Consider the following 17759-nt stretch of genomic DNA (forward strand, 5'->3'; position numbering starts at 1 on the left):
TTGCCCAGGCTGGAGTGCAGTGGCTCGAACTCGGCTCACTGCAAGCTCTGCCTCTCGGGTTCATGCCATTCTCCTGCCTCAGCCTCCTGAGTAACTGGGAATACAGGCACCCGCCACCACACCCAGCCAATTTTTTTGTATTTTTAGTAGAGACAGGGTTTCATCATGTTAGCCAGGATGGTCTCGATCTCCTAACCTTGTGATCCACCCACCTCGGCCTCCCAAAGTGCTGGGATTACAGGCGTGAGCCACCGTGCCCTGCCGCTGGTAGGTTTTTCTGTAACCAGACTTAACTTTTTCTGTGTGTACTTGCACACACACAAATTACAATGAAAAAAATGCAGAATTATTTCAGGAGTCTCTCAAGCACAATCTTGTGCTGTGTTTCCAACCATATAGGCCATCTCCACTTATAAGACTTTCAGTATGCCTGCCTTGTCTATTTCTGTCACTGGCAATCTTATTCTTCTGATTTCCTTGACTTGTAAACATTAGCCTCATTTTGACTTTACTTTCTCTTTAACGTCCATGTCAGCAAGCTTCATCTTTACATTGTCCTTCTGCTCAATTTCTACAGCCTCCTCCGTGGGTTAGATAGACACTCAACCCTTCATAATGAACTTACTTCCTTGCCTGTAGACTTACTCTTTTCCCAGTTTTCCTAAGGTACCTACAGTTAATCTTTGTAAAATTCTGTTTTTATTCTGTTGCTCCTTATTACAAATCAAAGATGTATCTGGTGCTTATTTGACCATCTTCTAACTGCAAAGCATAGCATAAGTTCCACTTTTATTTTGCATAATTTATTTTTGTTCCCTAATACCAACTTCCAAAAGGATAGGTCCTTTACTGTCTCCTTAACACACCCTGTTCAGTCCCATCTCTGCCTGCTCAGCCTAGTGCCTTCTGTGGTCTTCTTTCTGTTCCTTTCTTCTCCCTGTCTATCCCAACTTAGCTGAGTCTCCTGCCCTCCACAACCTCCCAAAACAAGAATTTTCTCTCCCCTAACAAACCTTATCCTGAACCATCAACAACCCCCAAAACAAACAAAAAATCTAGCTGAAAAGCAAATCTTTTTTATGCACCTCACACAAATCTTCATTTCTCAGATGTCAGTATTTTCACACTGTGGTTAAATGTGTGCATATCAGCAGCTCAAGAGCAGAGGTATTTCCTGTGTCCCTGCCGAGCACCTGGTACAGTGCTGGGACAGTAAACTCAGGTAAAATCCTGCCTGACTCGTTGACTTGACTAGGCAGGTGAAACACCCACCAAATCAGCGTAGTGAACCAGAGACCTGCGTAGGTAAGTAGTTTCATCTTGAATTCATAGCCTGTTTCCCTGACTCACACAAACCTGCTCACACCCAGACTGTCAACCTCCGGGAAACGCCTCTGAACCCCCACCCAGGCCCTGTGTGCCCATTAGTCTTGGGCTGCCTTTCCACTCCAAACTACACAGAGCCTCAGCCTGCCCATCTCCAGTTACCAAGTTGCTAACTCACCGAAGGAAACATGAGTGACAGTGGCCACTGTACATTAACTGAGAAGGAAAAAAACAAAAAACAAGTTACAGGGTAGCTTTACGGTACAATCCAAATTTTGAGCGTGTGTATGTGTGTGAGAGTGTGCATGTATGAATGTGTGTATACATATGTGTATGTTCTAAAAGATATTGCACTTTGTTGACAGTTGTTATCACTGAGATTATGCATGCTTTTACTTTAATTTTTATCCAGTACCTTGGCCATCTATAGGATATTAATTAAAGGAACAGAGATAAATATTTATGGATCACTTATGGTGTATGTGGCGTTTTATGCACACAATTTTACATTTCATTTAATCTTTACAACAGCAGCATAAAATTTATGTTATTTTCTCCATATTACAGACAAGGAAGTTGAAACTCAGGCCTAGAAGCCTGCCCAAGGTCACACAGCTGTCAAGGAGCCAAGGCAGAAGTTGAAGTCACATTTGTCTGACTCAAAACATCATGATTTTCCATTTCACATGCTCCCCCAGCTAGTGAGGCTTTCCAGAAACTCCCAAGCTTGAACCATCTCACTGGAAGTGGAGAAAACATTTTCTTGCTGATTAGAAGTCAGTCAATCTGGATTCTAGTCCTAAATATGACACTTAATGGTTGTGTAACCTTGCATAATTTGCTTCCCTTTGCTTCCCTTTCTGCCTTCCACAAACAAATTATGTATATTCTTGGAATTTTAAAATATACAAAATAATTTCTTCTAGGTCAAGAAAGAAATTATGTCTATAGTAATGACTACTTACAAAACCATGACAGTGAGTGCCTATATATCTGACTACCTGGGATATAGGCAAAGCACTTTTTGTGGGGAAATTTATAGCTTGAAATGTTTTTATTACCAAAAGATGCAATTAATGGATCAACAAATAAATTTAAAATTCAAGGGAAGGGGTAGCAAATAAAAATAAAGAGAAAAACAGATAAAAGCTTCAATAAATAATTAAATGAGGAAACATAAAAGCAGTATAATTGAGACATACGCCCAAGAGCAGTGTTCTTGAAAAGACTGAAAAATCAATCTATTTCCAGCAAATATTAATCACAAAAAAGGGAAAACACACAAAAGTGGAATCAAATGCAGTTGCAAACAGCAGGAGGAAGCCATAGAGTCCAGGATTCTCCTGCTCTTCAGGGGCTGCAATTTTGTCACTTCCTAGAAGAAAACAAGTTTAGTAGGGCAGAATTTCAGAGGCTGATTTTACAATGCCTTCTAGAAAAGGACTAAGGATTTCCCTTTAGAAAGAAACTAAATTGGATATATTCAACACACTTAGGGACTATTTCCAACTCTACTCTGTCCCTCACCGTAACCTCTCCTCTGAACTCTAGTTCCAGATTTCAGCAGCCTCTGGGCAGCTCCACCAGCTCCTCCAAAATGCAGCCACTCAGATCTCATATTTTCCCATTCTATTCTCCTCCTCCTCCCACTCCTGTTCCCCTTTTCTCTTCCTCGTCTACTCTTTCTCTGGCTCTACAAATGACACCATCCACATGCTCACCCCAGGTTAACCCAAGGCATTGTTGTTTAACAACTCCTTCTCTTTTGTCCTTGTCCCTTTTGTACCCAAGCAGTTGCTAAGTCCCATCAATTCTGTATCCACAGTGTACCTGTACATAAAGTGCCACATACACCTGTTTACAGGCCTCCACCACCTAATCACTGCAGTAGCTCTAATCTGGTCTCTCTGTCACAGGTCTCTTCTGCTTCAAATTCATCTACATACAACCCACCACCATATTGCTCAGAAACTCTCAGTGATCTGACAAAGGTCTCATATCCAGAGTCTACAAGGAACTCCAACAAATTTACAAGAAGAAAACCACCCCATTAAAAAGTGAGCAAAGGATATGAACAGACACTTCTCAAAAGAAGACATTCATGTAGCCAACAAACATATGAAAACAACTCAACATCACTGACATTAGAGAAATGCAAATCAAAACCACAATGAGCTCAGGCACAGTGGCTCCTGCCTATAATCCCAACACTTTGGGAGGCTGAGGCAGGTGGATCACCAGAGGTCAGGAGCTCGAGACCAGCCTGCCCAACATGGTGAAACCCCATCTCTACTCAAAAAAAAAAGAAAAAAATTAGCCGGGCGTGGTGGCAGATACCTGTAACCCCAGGTACTCGGGAGGCTGAGGCAGGAGAATTGCTTGAACCTGGGATGTGGAGGCTGTGGTAAGCCATGATCGTGCCACTGCACTCCATCCTGGGCGACAGAACAAGACTCCATCTCAAAAAAAAAAAACACACAAGAGGCACCATCTCACACACACCAGTCAGAATGGCTATTATTAAAATGTCAAGACACCACAGATGCTGGTGAGGTTTCCAAGAAAAAGGAACGCTTTTACACTGTTGGTGGAAATGTAAATTAGTTCAATTATTGTGGAAAACAGTGTGGCGATTCCTCAAAGATCTAGAAGCAGAAATAACATTTGACCCAGCAATCCGATTACTAGGTATGTACCCAAAGGAATATAAATCATTCTTTTATAAAGGCACATGCATGTGTATGTTCACTGTAGCACTACTCACAATAGCAAAGACAGGAAATCAATCCAAATGCCCATCAATGATAGACTGGACAAAGAAAATATGGTACATATACACCATGGAATACTATCCAGCCATTAAAAGGAATGAGATTATGCCCTTTTCAGGGACAAGGGTGGAGCTGGAAGCTATTATCCTCAACAAACTAACGCAGGAACAGAAAACCAAACGTCACATATTCTCACTTGTAAGTGGGAGCCGAACGATGAAAACACATGGACACATGGGAGAAACAACACACACTGGGGCCTGTCGGGGCGAGGGGCGTGGGGAGGGAGAGCATCAGGAAGAATAGCTAATGGATGCCGGGCTTAATACCTAGGTGATGGGTTAATCTGTGCAGTAAATCACCGTGGCATATATTTACCTATGTAACAATCCTCCACATCCTGCACATCCTGCCTATGTACCCTGGAACTTAAAGCTGATGAAAAAATTAATAAGAACAGAAAAGAAACTCTCAGTGGCTGTCTATTGCCAACAATGCCAAGTCAAAACACTTTGGCCAGGGATTAAAGGCTTTCAATTGTTCAACCCAATTTGTTCAACCTCAGCTCTCATGCATTTCCTTCAGATATGCCATAATTTTCCCAAACAGCACAAAAACTTGTCATAAACCCATGACAAGAGTTCTGAGAAAAGGGGTTACTAAGAAATTGTGCACCAACCTGAGTTGTCCTTCAAACAAAAAAGTAAAAAACATGTTTGAACATGCATGAATTTAGGAAATGCAGCCCTTAAATGCCCACCTAAAACAAACAAAACCTACTAGATGACAAAATTCAAGCTACAAGTAGATGAATTATTGACATAATAAAATAGAACAAAAGCAAACAAAACATCACATCGGGCAAATGAAACCCTGTGTATGGAGCAAAGGAAACACATTCTTTGCTATCCTCAGCAGAAGAAAGGATATGGAGCTGGGTTTTGCATCCCCCCTCCCCATTTTTTTGTTTGTTTGTTTGTTTGTTTGTTTGTTTGTTTTTGAGATGGAATCTGGCTCTGTAGCCCAGGCTGGAGTGCAGTGGCGCAATCTAAGCTCACTGCAACCTCTGCCTCCCAGGTTCAAGCAATTCTCCTGCCTCAGCCTCCTGAGTAGCTGGGACTACAGACGTGTGCCACCACAGCTGGCTAATTTTTTTGTATTTTTAGTAGACGGCGTTTCACCATATTGGCCAGGCTAGTCTCAAACTCCTGACCTCGAATGATCCACCTGCCTCGGCCTCCCAAAGTGCTGGGATTACAGGGGTGAGCCACCACGCCCAGCCTGAATCCCACTTCTGAGTCAAACTAGACCTAAAGTTGAATCCTCCTCTGTCACATACTAGTTATGTGACCATAAGAACCTACCCCAATATCTCTGAGCCTCGATTTCCTATCTACCTACCTGTCCAGCTACCAACCTATTATCATCTCTCTACATATCAACCTATCACTTATGTCTCTATCATCCTTATCTGTCTACCATCTCTATTACCTACGTATAATCTATCTATTGATATATAGCATCTATCCATCCACATTATGTATCTCTTTATAAATTGTTGAAAGTATTGAATTTCCCATTGTTGGGGAAACAGCTCCTCTTCCTGCATACCAACCTTGCTACAGAAAACACAGGGCTTTGATTTTCCTCTCCCTCAGGGAGTGTCAGAATGAGAACTTATTTTCTCTCCACTCTGACTGCTGCCCCCAAGGGAGGGCAGTTGCTTCTTTATTGATGAGATCCTGGTAGCAAACGGCCACATTTTGATGAAGTATGGATCTCTGTACAGAAAAGGCACCTCAAGCCTTGTTCTTCTCTCTTGTTCTCTGGGAATCTCTGGCCTGCTTGAGCCTAGGTATAGTGGGTACTTGAGCTTCCAGGCAGTTCTGATCAATGCCCCACCCCCATCCCGAAAGACCCGCCATTGCATCTGGATAGGTAAGTGAGGAGAGGAGAGAAGCTTGAGTAGGCCAACTGAAGTAACAGATGCCCAAATTTCAGCGGCTTTGTGTAGTAGAAGTTCATTTCCAACTCACTTAACAGTTTTGGAAAGATGTTCACGTCAGCGAAGCATCTCTCCTTCTCAGGATTACCAGGCTACTTCCATCTGGTGGCTCCACCATCCCCTAGGGCACCGCTGGAGTCCACATTCAGCGGGCTGAAGGAGAAAGCAAGATGGATTCACTCCAAAGGCTTCAAGGGCCAGGCCCGAAAATAGCGCACACAACTCCTGCTCACACTGTTAGAGACAACACAGCCACACAGAGGAGCAGGCTGCCTTCTCAGGAGGCAGATGCTAACACGAAGTTTGAGGGCGCATAAAGTATATTGGGAATCAATACTTCTGAATGGAAAGGGAGAAGAAATGGAATTGGGCAGAAGGAGAAGTCAAGCCATGACACAGTCCTGACAAACCAACGGCCAACCCAGTGGGGACCTCTACAGTGGATGTTACCTATCAGCGGTGTCTTTTATTGGGCCAAAATAGCCGTGCCTCATGTGGTCCCCAGAGGTAGGAGGTTCCTGGAAGGGTGTGACATTGGGCAAAGTGGATGAGACTCTGTAGCTGAGGCCGACCCTGATGGAGGTGATGGCAGGAGACTGTCTATTGACTGCACCTGCTGGAGCAAGGCCCATCTGGAGGCACACCTGCACGTCTACCATACGCAGCCACACATCATCGCGAAGGAGTCAGAAATATTGGTCCAGCTGTGCATCTAAGAGGAGGGGAAAGAGATTTGAGTGACAGCTAGCAGTCAGGCAGGATCTTGGGTCATATTCTCCAAACTGATTTGACAAAAGAGCCCTGTTCTTGGGAGTTGAATGTCCTAGAAGACAGTTTGCTCTTCAGTTAGCCTTTTGTTGACTCCATCTATTAGAACCCTGCACGCAGCAGGGGTGATGGATGCCAGGTACCTACCCCTAGCAACACTGCCTGTGAAGTGCCTAGACAGAAGGTGCCTGATAAACGTGGCTTCTGTCTCCAGATTTTGTTGCTGAATTGGGCTTCTTTGAGAGTATGAACAGCCCCAACCAGAGCCCACCTAATCAGTGCTCAGGGATTTATTAAGTAAAAGTTACACAACTGCCCTTGTTTATTATGCATTGACCTCTGAGGTGCTGAGAGCCTATGATCACTTTCCTGGTCCAAGAGAGAAACCTGGAGATCTAGGAATAAATCCCCCACTTTGTACCAAGTAACCTACTTTTCTTTCTCAACTGTCACCTCTGAGGTGCCAGTGGTCAAAGGAAAAGTTGGGAAGCTCTCTGTGCACATCACAGCTAAGGATGCAGCTGCCAAGCTCTCCCTGCTCTGACCCTTCAAAGGAAGGCATTGGGAAATTCAAACCAAACACAAATCGTGGCCACCCAGGGAGACTGACCAAGATTGGGGTACCAGTCTCTTCCTGAGACTGGGCCATGAACATCTTTGGGGGCCAGTATTTTGCCTACCACAGAAAGTTTTTTATTATCTGAATCATTGAATTGAAGACGAAATGGACATAATAATAAGGAATGGTCAGAATAGCATACTGAGTTTTTCCCATGTATTCACTGATTTTCTACAACAGTACAACTCTCATTCCTGTGATTTTTAAAATCTAAATGCTATTTAAAGTATTTGAAAACAATTTCAGATGTTCTGCTCCTCCCAATACAGAAATAATATTTCAAATGAAAGAAAAGCTTTAATATGCATCATGGTTTCTTTCCTTTTCTAGATTTCCCAATGCATTAAGACATCTTATTAAAAGGAATAAAATAGATCGCATGAACAGACATGGACAAAATCCAAAATACACAGTTAAGTATAAAAATCAACCTGAAAATCAGCATGTGTAGTGTGATCTCATCTTCATAAAATAATATATTTTTATGTTTGTTTTTACAGAGAAAATACCCACAAGAATATAAGTCAAACTGTTAACCACATTATCCCGGGGGCTGAGGAAGCAGGGGGAAGGCAGCAGTAGGCTTCCTGAGCCATCATGCCTGCAATGTAATATATAGAATAAGCTCATATTTTTTTTATAACCAGGAAAATATTAGGACAGTGCTTCTCTGTGTTTAAAGACTAAGGGGATCTTCCAAAATCCCCTTTTTGTTGATGGAGAATAGCATCCACCAGAATTTCAGAATTCTGCCCAACCAATACCAGCCTTAGGGCCTCGCCTCTGAGTGCTTCCTATTAGCTCCTTTCCAGTTCCTCCTTAGAAATGTGCAGCTATGCCACCTGCCATTGCAATCACAGGGAATGTAGGGCAGGTAATTAGTAACCAGACTTTGTTTTGGAAAACACTCAGTACATGTGGGTAAAATAGGTCAGTTCCCATTCCTCGGGGCAGAACCCCCGAGCTTTCAAGAGGGAGGGACCCTGGAGGTCACTGAACACAAGCCCCATTGTCATACCCTGAGGCCCAGAACTAGGTGACCAGCCAGCAAGCAGCAGAGCTTGGATTCAAGGCAGATGCGTGGGACTCCCAAAGTCACATTCTTCCCACTTGGCTATTCCGTGGTCAACTACTGAATAAGATCCTTCCTGGGATTCCAATCTAGGCTCCTCAGAGTTTGCTGGGCCTAGATGTGCAGTAATGGCCCACTCATGCCTCTCTTTACCTTGGGCTGGGATACCGGGGATCGTGGGGAGCGATGGGAAGCATTTAGCAGTTAGCTCAGAGACGCATGTGTAACAAACGGATCAAAAGTTTGAGGGGCTGAGCTGTTCCCATTGCAAAGCCACATCATCTTTGTTAATGCTGCAGTCTTGACAATTTCTTTGGGAGCCTTGGTTCCCTAAAGTTTTACAACCAGGCCATTCTCTCGAAAGAACTGAATGTGATATGATTCATGGACCTCAGAATGGTTCTGGTCAATGAGAACACGGGTGCAGACAAACCACCGAAGTTGTTTACCTCACCCATCTAGCACCAGGTGAGCTGGAAGAGTCACACAAAAAACCTGAGATCCACCCAGAGTCTCAGGATAGGGCATTTGCCCGGGGCTCACAAAGGCCTGGAGTCTGTGCAGAAAGGCAGTCCAGCTGGTAACCAGCCTGGAGGCACCGCCTGGCACTTTCTCATTGTACCCTTTGCCGGTGTTGGTGCAGCCACCGTACTGTCCCCCAACCACAACAGGGCATCCAGCACAGGATGATGGGGAGATAGATGTCACTGAACACAAGCCCCGTTGTCATACCCTGAGGCCCAGAACTAGGTCACCAGCCAGCAAGCAGCAGAGCTTGGATTCGAGGCAGATGTGTGGGCAGCACAGTATTGCTTCTGCGTGACACCCCCAGGGACCAGAAAAAAAAAAAACAGGCTTTCACTATCTGTGAACAAAGTCTGTCCCCAGGAAGTCACCAAGCTTTTTCTCCAACGAACTCGAATCCCAGTGACACCATATGGATCCAGCCACTGCACTGCTTCATTCTCTTGAAAGCTGGAAGCACGTGATTTCTTCTACAGGGGTGAAATGAATAAGAACTAGAGCACCTATTCAGATTCAGCCTCCTTTCATAGCCAGAGCATCTCCTCCAGAGCTGTCTAGAGTTTTGCTCTCCTCAGTTCCACCTTTCAAGGACACAACGATGGGGGAAACAATCAGATCATCTCTGTACCAAAGGGCTGGTCCTTCCATCCCACCCAAGAGCACAGAGAAGGCCTTGGAAAAGGAGGCCCCCCACTACCCTACTGGCTAAAAAGCCAGTGTTTCATAAATGGGGAGACAGTCCCCACCCAGGTCTTCCACCTAAAATCCTATTTGCGATGGCAGCGTTGGAGTGTTGGGAGGATACAAGACCAGGTCTGGGACTTCAGGGGGTGTTATTTTCCAATGGAATGATTTTGTTCCTTCTGAGCTTCTATATGCAAATACAAGGGGGCTATGGAGAAGTCATTTCTGTGCCACTGAAAGTTGATGTTTAAGGCTTTCTCTTTCTTGCCTCTCTTACTGTGGCCAGTATCACAGGCTGGCTTCGAGGAAGGATGGAACCCATAGAACCAGAGACCTACTAGGCTGTCAGAACTCAGGGACCACCCAGGAGGGAACATTCACACCACCAGAAACTTTGTAAGCAAAATTGCAAAGGAGATGGATGATCTTAGGGCAAATAAAGCCCATAAAGATCTGGTCACCTTTTCAGGAAAGTAACTGCTTTTGCTGCACCAGATTTTCCATTTAGCTATCCAGGATATGCGAGAAAACACAAAAAGGCAAGTGGCTCCCTGGATCCCCAGCCACCTTGCCAGCCTTCCCCTCCTCTCCAGCCCTGGAGTGGGATGAAGCATCACAGCTTTCCCTTCCCTTCCCTTCCCAAGGCTTGAAGATGACCTGGTCTAGGGGAGTGGACTACGAAGGGGAACTAAACTAATCCAGGGCCCTGAGTAGGTGCAGAGAAGGGTGTGTAGAAGACAAGCGGGAGCCTGGGGAACACTGCTTGGCTGACTCACCTGAGGCATCCCAGTGCACTTGCAGACAGGCCCCATGCTGATGGAGCTGCCCTCAAATGAGGCCTCTAGACAAAGAGCTTTTCATTCCTTTCTGTAGTGTGAGTTTTCTTTTTTCTTTTCTTTTTTCTTTTTTGAGATGGAGTTTTGCTCTTGTTGCCCAGGCTGGAGTGCAATGGTATGATCTTGGCTCACTGCAACCTCCGCCTCCCGGGTTCAAGCGATTCTCCTGTCTCAGCCTCCCAAGTAGCTGGGGTTATAGGCACGGGCCATCACGCCTGGCTGATTTTTGTATTTTTAGTAGACGGGGTTTCACCATGTTGGCCAGGCTGGTCTCAAATTCCTGACCTCAGGTGATCTGCCCACCTCAGCCTCCCAAAGTGCTGAGATTACAGGCGTGAGCCACTGTACCTGGCTGAACTTTCTAATACATCACTGTGAGCCTACAGTAGAGAACTGAGTGAAATTTCCCGTGACTTTTGTGTGCACGTGCACTATCCACAGAGGGAGAAGAGAGAGGAAGATTGCTCAGCCCTCACGTCAGTTGTATGGATGGCACAGGCAGGAAGAAAGTCTTTCCAGGATCAGCTAAGCACAGAAAGCAGGTGCTTAGAGGAGCTGCTTCACTGAAATGAGGGTGAGAGTTTCAGGGTTCCTACCACCCAGCTTCTCACTTCTCTCATGGCCTCTCTGCAGAACTTCAGAGCTTCTAGAGCCCTAATAAGTAGAAGAAGTCCTCCATCTAATCCAGCTCCTCAGTGTGAGGCTGCATGAAGAGCCTAAGGGGAGGAGAGCATGACCTGCCCCATCACACACCTGGCGAGGGCCTCACTAGGCTCCACCTTGTTTCCACAGGAAGCTTGACCTTTACAAAGCTGCTCTTCCTCTTTTCAAGATCTCTTGGAGCCATGTCAACTTGCAACAGCTTGGCCTGCAGTTGTATCATTACTGGCCCCAGACAGTTTGCCAGACGGCTTTGTAGCCCTGGCTCCCCAGTGTGGGGTGGCCAGCGCTGCATCACGTGATTAGGATGGCCTCCGCCTTTTCTTTCTCCATGATCTACCTTCTGCCTCTGCTCAGTATGCCTGAAGCCTCCAGCCAAGCCTCTGCACAGCACTGAGGAAAAACCATGTGGACAGAGGAGTGACAGTGGGGTGAAGCCACGGTCTTCCTGGTGTCTCTGAAAGGGCAGTCCAAAGAGAAAAAAGTGTGAGAGTGATGGGTCTCTAGGAAGCCCCTCACACTATGACTTGGTTGGAATCAACTGTTCGAGCCTCTTCCATGTCTTTTCCCTGCACCCCCATCCCTACTACTTTTCCATATTTCTTCCAAAGTACTTGTCCAGGCAGTTAATCCCCAAAGCACTAGAATTCCTACTACCCTCCCTCCAACAGAGATCTTTGTCCCAATTCACTACCCTCTGCCAATAAGATCTCAGGATCCTTCTTGATAGTCTCAACCCCCAAAATTCTTCCCAAGAACTCTACAACCAGGTTCTCTATAGTCCAGCTCCGAACCCCACGCAACTTAGCATGTCTTCTCTGCTCCCTTGGCATGGGGACAAAGAAAACACAAAGATGAAATAACCCTAGCCTTACTCTTTCAGAGTTCTCCACCTAGTAGGGAGATAGGATTTATATGCACTGGTTCACATACAGTTCATGACTGCGTGCCCTGTAGGAGAAATTAAAAGAGCCACAGAGCCCAAGAAGGGAGCAATTATTTCTTTTTCTTTTTTTTTTTTTTTTTTTTTTTAATTTATTTATTATTATTATACTTTAAGTTGTAGGGTACATGTGCATAACGTGCAGGTTTGTTACATATGTATACTTGTGCCATGTTGCTGTGCTGCACCCATCAACTCATCATTTACATCAGGTATAAGCAACGGCAGCAAAAGCCAAAATTGACAAATGGGATCTCATTAAACTAAAGAGCTTCTGCACAGCAAAAGACACTACCATCAGAGTGAACAGGCAACCTACAGATTGGGAGAAAATTTTTGCAATCTACTCATCTGACAAAGGGCTAATATCCAGAACCTACAAAGAACTCAAACAAATTTACAAGAAAAAAACAAACAACCCCATCAAAAAGTGGGCAAAGGACATGAACAGACATTTCTCAAAAGAAGACATTCATACAGCCAACAGACACATGAAAAAATGCTCATCATCACTGGCCATCAGAGAAATGCAAATCAAAACCACAATGAGATATCATCTCACACCAGTTAGAATGGCAATCATTAAAAAGTCAGGAAACAACAGGTGCTGGAGAGGATGTGGAGAAATAGGAACACTTTTACACTGTTGGTGGGATTGTAAACTAGTTCAACCATTATGGAAAACAGTATGGCGATTCCTCAAGGATCTAGAACTAGATGTACCATATGACCCAGCCATCCCATTACTGGGTATATACCCAAAGGATTATAAATTATGCTGCTATAAAGACACATGCACACGTATGTTTATTGCAGCACTATTCACAATAGCAAAGACTTGGAATCAACCCAAATGTCCATCAGTGACAGATCGGATTAAGAAAATGTGGCACATATACACCATGGAATACTATGCAGCCATAAAAAAGGATGAGTTTGAGTCCTTTGTAGGGACTTGGATGCAGCTGGAATCCATCATTCTTAGCAAACTATCACAAGAACAGAAAACCAAACACCGCATGTTCTCACCCATTTTGAGACGGAGTCTCGCGCTGTGTCACAGGCTGGAGTGCAGTGGCGCGATCTCGGCTCACTGCAAGCTCCGCCTCCCAGGTTCACGCCATTCTCCTGCCTCAGCCTCCGAGTAGCTGGGACTACAGGCGCCCGCCACCACGCCCGGCTAGTTTTTTGTATTTTTAGTAGAGACGGGGTTTCACCATGTTAGCCAGGATGGTCTCGATCTCCTGACCTCGTGATCCACCCGCCTTGGCCTCCCAAAGTGCTGGGATTACAGGCTTGAGCCACCGCGCCCGGCCGGGAGCAATTATTTCTAAGTGAAGGCTCAGGAAGGATCAGGAGGGCAGAGGGATGAAGAGCAAAAACTCCTGGGCTAGGCCAAGCAGATTTAAAATGTTCACTTCCTGTGTGTGACTTTGTACTTGTTAATATCTCTGGACCCAGTTTCACCTCTAAAGCAAGGATAACAATACCCACCTGAAACTTACAGGGCCTGAAGACCTAGAGATTGTGTGTTTGGTGCTTGCCTCCTTGTGGATGCTCAGTAGGCATTATTTCCGTGGCGGAGGCAACAGTGTAAACTCTCAGAGGCCAAGGACTACAGCAGGATCTAGGACATGGGCTGTGGAGTCAGAAGATGTAGATTCAAATCTTAGCAAAGTATTTGCCCTTTCTGACCTTCCCTTTCTTCACTTATACAATGGGAATGATAATAGGACCCAACTCAGAGAGCCATTAGGAGGGCTAAATGGAACAAGCTCGTGAGACACTAGCATAGGCCCTGATGTTTATTAAGCACTTAATAAACATTAGCAACTGTCACTGCATGGGAGCTCACACAGCCTGGGCTGACTGGCAGGTGTCACTCACTGGCCAAATCCCAAATGTTCTACGTGGGGTCACAAGATAAGGGTCTCATAGGGACCACAGACAAGACAGCCACAACCACCTGCTCCCTTTCATCGGGAGAACATTCTGCCCAATGTTGCAAAGGCTTTGTGGAAATTTCTGTTTACTGAACTGATTTCAACACCCATCTCCATCCCATGAATTCCAGGCTGTTTGTCTAAAACTTTCTTCCCAATAGACTGTTTACAAGTTCAAGTGATCAATGGTACCATCAGTAGTACACCCACTCCTCAATTCAATCATGCTAAAGACAAGTTAGACTATGACCTTGCCTTAGAGCTGTTAGAGTGACACAATAATAAATCATCTCTGTCCAGTTTACACAGCATCTTTGCCATACACTGTCACACTGGATCCTCACAACAACCTCATGTGACTGATGGGCAAGAGTAAATGGACCTTCAGTGACCACTCTAGGTCTTCTAAATTGGTGTTGCTTAGGGTCAGTGATCTGGAAGGGGAATTGTCTTGATGCGTGGTGTGCATGACAAGCACTCTGCTGTGGGTTGATTTGGGGTTGTTTTAGGGAACTGATAGCTGCCTTGGAGACCACCAGACCTTTCATGTCATCTAACTCAACTTTCTCACTTTACAAATGTTAGAAAATGAGGCCCAAAGAAGGGAAGCAACTTGCCCAAGGTCATTAGATGATCAGTGAGGAGCTGGGAACAGGACTCTGGACTCTAATTTCCACTTCTGAGATTTTCCCACTAAATCACTACATCACCCAGAACATTTTTGTTTGGTAAGTTTTTAATAAAGTAACCAGCACCCATATCAAGAAACAGAACATCACCCTAGAAGCACCACTATACTTCCTTGCAGATGCTAGACCCCGAAGATAACTATCCATCCTTATGAAATTGAGGTATTTTTCTGTGTTAAGATCTTTATATAAATGGAATCATGTAGTATTAATATTTGTACCTTTTTTTCTCAACACCATGTCTGTGAGATTCTTCCAGTGATCTTGCCTATAATTGTAACTCATAGCTTTTTCATTGTTATATAGTATTTTACTGTCTGAATATAGCACAACATATTTATCCATTCACAGTAAATGGACATTCATATAATTTCCAGTCTGGTGCTATTACAAAAGTGCTGCTCTGCACATTCTTGTAGGTATCTTTTGGAATTTCTGAGTCATAGGGTGTGCAGATGCTCAGCTTTAGGAGGTAATACCACACTATTTTCAAAAGTTAAACCAATCCATTATCTGTGTGTAAAAGTCCTGCCCCAGCACTATTTTAAGGTGAGGAAAACTGAGGCCCAGTGAGGGCGAGAGACTTGCTCTGGGTCAACACCAAGGAAGGGACAAAGTTGGACAGGTATCCTGGGCCGGATTTGTGTTCTTTCTCCTGCACTGTTACTGCAGCCCCATGTATCAGCTCGAGCCCCAAAGCTCAGCTCCAGGTGTGCCCTGCAGACCCTCCTCTCACCCTGCCATATTGTTTATGTGTGTGGCAGTCTCCCTGGTTGCCTGTTTCCCTGGAAAACCAAGGCCCCTTGATGGGGATGAACCCAGCTGTGACAGAGCATACCGAGGCTGCATCTCCTGCTCAGAGGAGACAGGGAAAGTGCTCTGGGACCTGAGGAGTAGGGGTGGGAGGATGTGAAGCAGACGGAATTAAGCACCTTCCACTCTACAGTTTCCTTTCATTAGGTGTCTTGTCTTCACAAAATGGTCCCACTTACTTGGTGAGACTTCGCGAAGGTAGGCTACTCGAAGAAGAGTGGCGTTTATGAATCTTTCCTCAGTCTAGGCTTGTGGTGCTATAGAAGGTGCAGGCCGGGTTTCTCATACCTGGGTCAGTGGGGCATATGAAGCGAGTGGGAGTGGACAAAGAATACAGAAGAGGAAACTGCAGCTTTCTGTTCATTGTGAAGGCCTGAGGAAGAATGAAAGGGCAGTTGATTTCCTGCAAAAAGAAGCCAGAACAGCTTAATAATGCTAATAAGAGCTGTCATTTACTGGGCATCTTTTACAACGGACATTATTCTAAAGAGACATTCAAATCACACCTTATAGATGAAGAAATCAAGGCCCAGAAAGCCTCAGTTCATCAGAGATCATGCCAGGAGTAGAAATAAATATTTTGTTGACCACCCAGTCAGTGTCCAAATTAAATAAAACTGAAAGAGTTCTTTACTGCCAGACTACTTAGAGTCTTTATGACAATAACATGCATTAATTTCTAAGGGGAAAATATCATTTATAAAACTTTTTCCAAACTTTTTACCCTTTTTCCCCAAGGTGCATGTATCAGTCTGTTTTCACGCTGCTGATAAAGATATACCTGAGACTGGGCAACTTACAAAAGAAAGAGGTTTAACGGAGTTACAGTTTCAAGTGGCTGGGGAGGCCTCACAATCATGGTGGAAGGCAAGCAGGAGCAAGTCATCTTACATGGACAGTGGCAGGCAAAGACAGAGCTTGTGTAGGGAAACTCCCATTTTTAAATCCATCAGATCCTGGTCTCACAGATCTTGTGAGATCTTGTGAGACTCATTCACTAGCACAAGAACAGCACAGGAAAGACCTGCCCCCATAATTCAATCACCTCCCACTGGGTTCCTCGCACAACACGTGGGAACTGTGGAGTTACCTTTCAAGAGTAGATTTGGGTGGGGACACAGCCAAACCATATCAGTACATTTATTAAAGTCTTAGTAAATAACACAGGTGGGAAATGTTGGTTTCATCTTGCCTACCTATTTGCATTAAAAACATCATTTTCTAAGCCAAAATCAATCATGATTAAGAGGAAAAAGACAAGGACTCTTTCTTGAAAAGAAAAACATAACCCTCCCCACACCCCACAGAGATTCAGAATGAGCCTGGCATTACCTTGACTGCAGGTGATTTAGGTGATTTGAATGTCTCATCCCCCAGTGTCCGACCCGTGGAAGTTGGTTACCCACCTATCAGCAGGTGAAGCTTGAGAGAGTGGGCCAGATTGTATTTTCCAAAGATGGCTACAAAAATATCACCCAACCCACATTCTCTTCTACAATGTGACCTTGCCATGACCTCACTGGGAGGCAGCGTCAATTTCCCTTCCCTTTGAATGTCAGTGGCCCTGGAACTGATTTGACTAACAGAGTATAGCAGGAAATGACCGGTGTGACATCTGGGGCTGAGTCATAAAAAGTGACACAGCTTCTATCTTGCTACTGGAACAGTTCCAACCATGTAAGAAGTCCAGCTACCCTGAGGCTGCCATGCTATAAGGAAGCCCAAGCCACACAGAGAGGTCACACGTAGATACTCTCGTCAGCAGTCCTGGTCTTCAAGTCATAGCAGCCTAGAAGCCTCAGGATGATTCCAGCCCCACCTGTCGAGTCACTCAAGCCTCTTAGTCTTCCCAGCTGAAGTCCTGGATGTCATGCAGCAGAGGCATGCCACACCCTTTGTGCCCTAAATTCCTGACCCATAGAATCTATGACCATAATAAAAAAAGGCTGTCGTTTTAAGCCACTAAGTTTTGGGGTGGTTTGTTAAGCAGCACCATTAACTGGAACAGGGTGTGTGTGTCATATGGGCATGAGTGAGTGTATTTAAATGAAGGGTTTAGGTTGACATTAGTGTTCTTTTTATATCAATGGGTGATTCTTTCTCAT

At 44.8% G+C, this 17759-nt stretch overlaps 1 long non-coding RNA gene across 1 annotated transcript; it reads right to left on the reverse strand.

The window, feature by feature from the left end:
• Positions 1-11519: 11519 nt before the first annotated feature.
• On the reverse strand, positions 11520-16125 carry LOC126963027 (uncharacterized). Its single transcript, XR_007728898.1, has 3 exons — positions 15834-16125; positions 13704-13848; positions 11520-11723 (listed from the first exon to the last, which is right to left on the reverse strand). It is a non-coding gene; the product is annotated as an uncharacterized LOC126963027 (long non-coding RNA).
• Between the last annotated feature and the right edge of the window lie 1634 nt (positions 16126-17759).

The sequence above is a fragment of the Macaca thibetana genome, chromosome 9, assembly GCF_024542745.1.
Source record: "Macaca thibetana thibetana isolate TM-01 chromosome 9, ASM2454274v1, whole genome shotgun sequence".
Lineage (NCBI taxonomy): Eukaryota > Metazoa > Chordata > Mammalia > Primates > Cercopithecidae > Macaca > Macaca thibetana.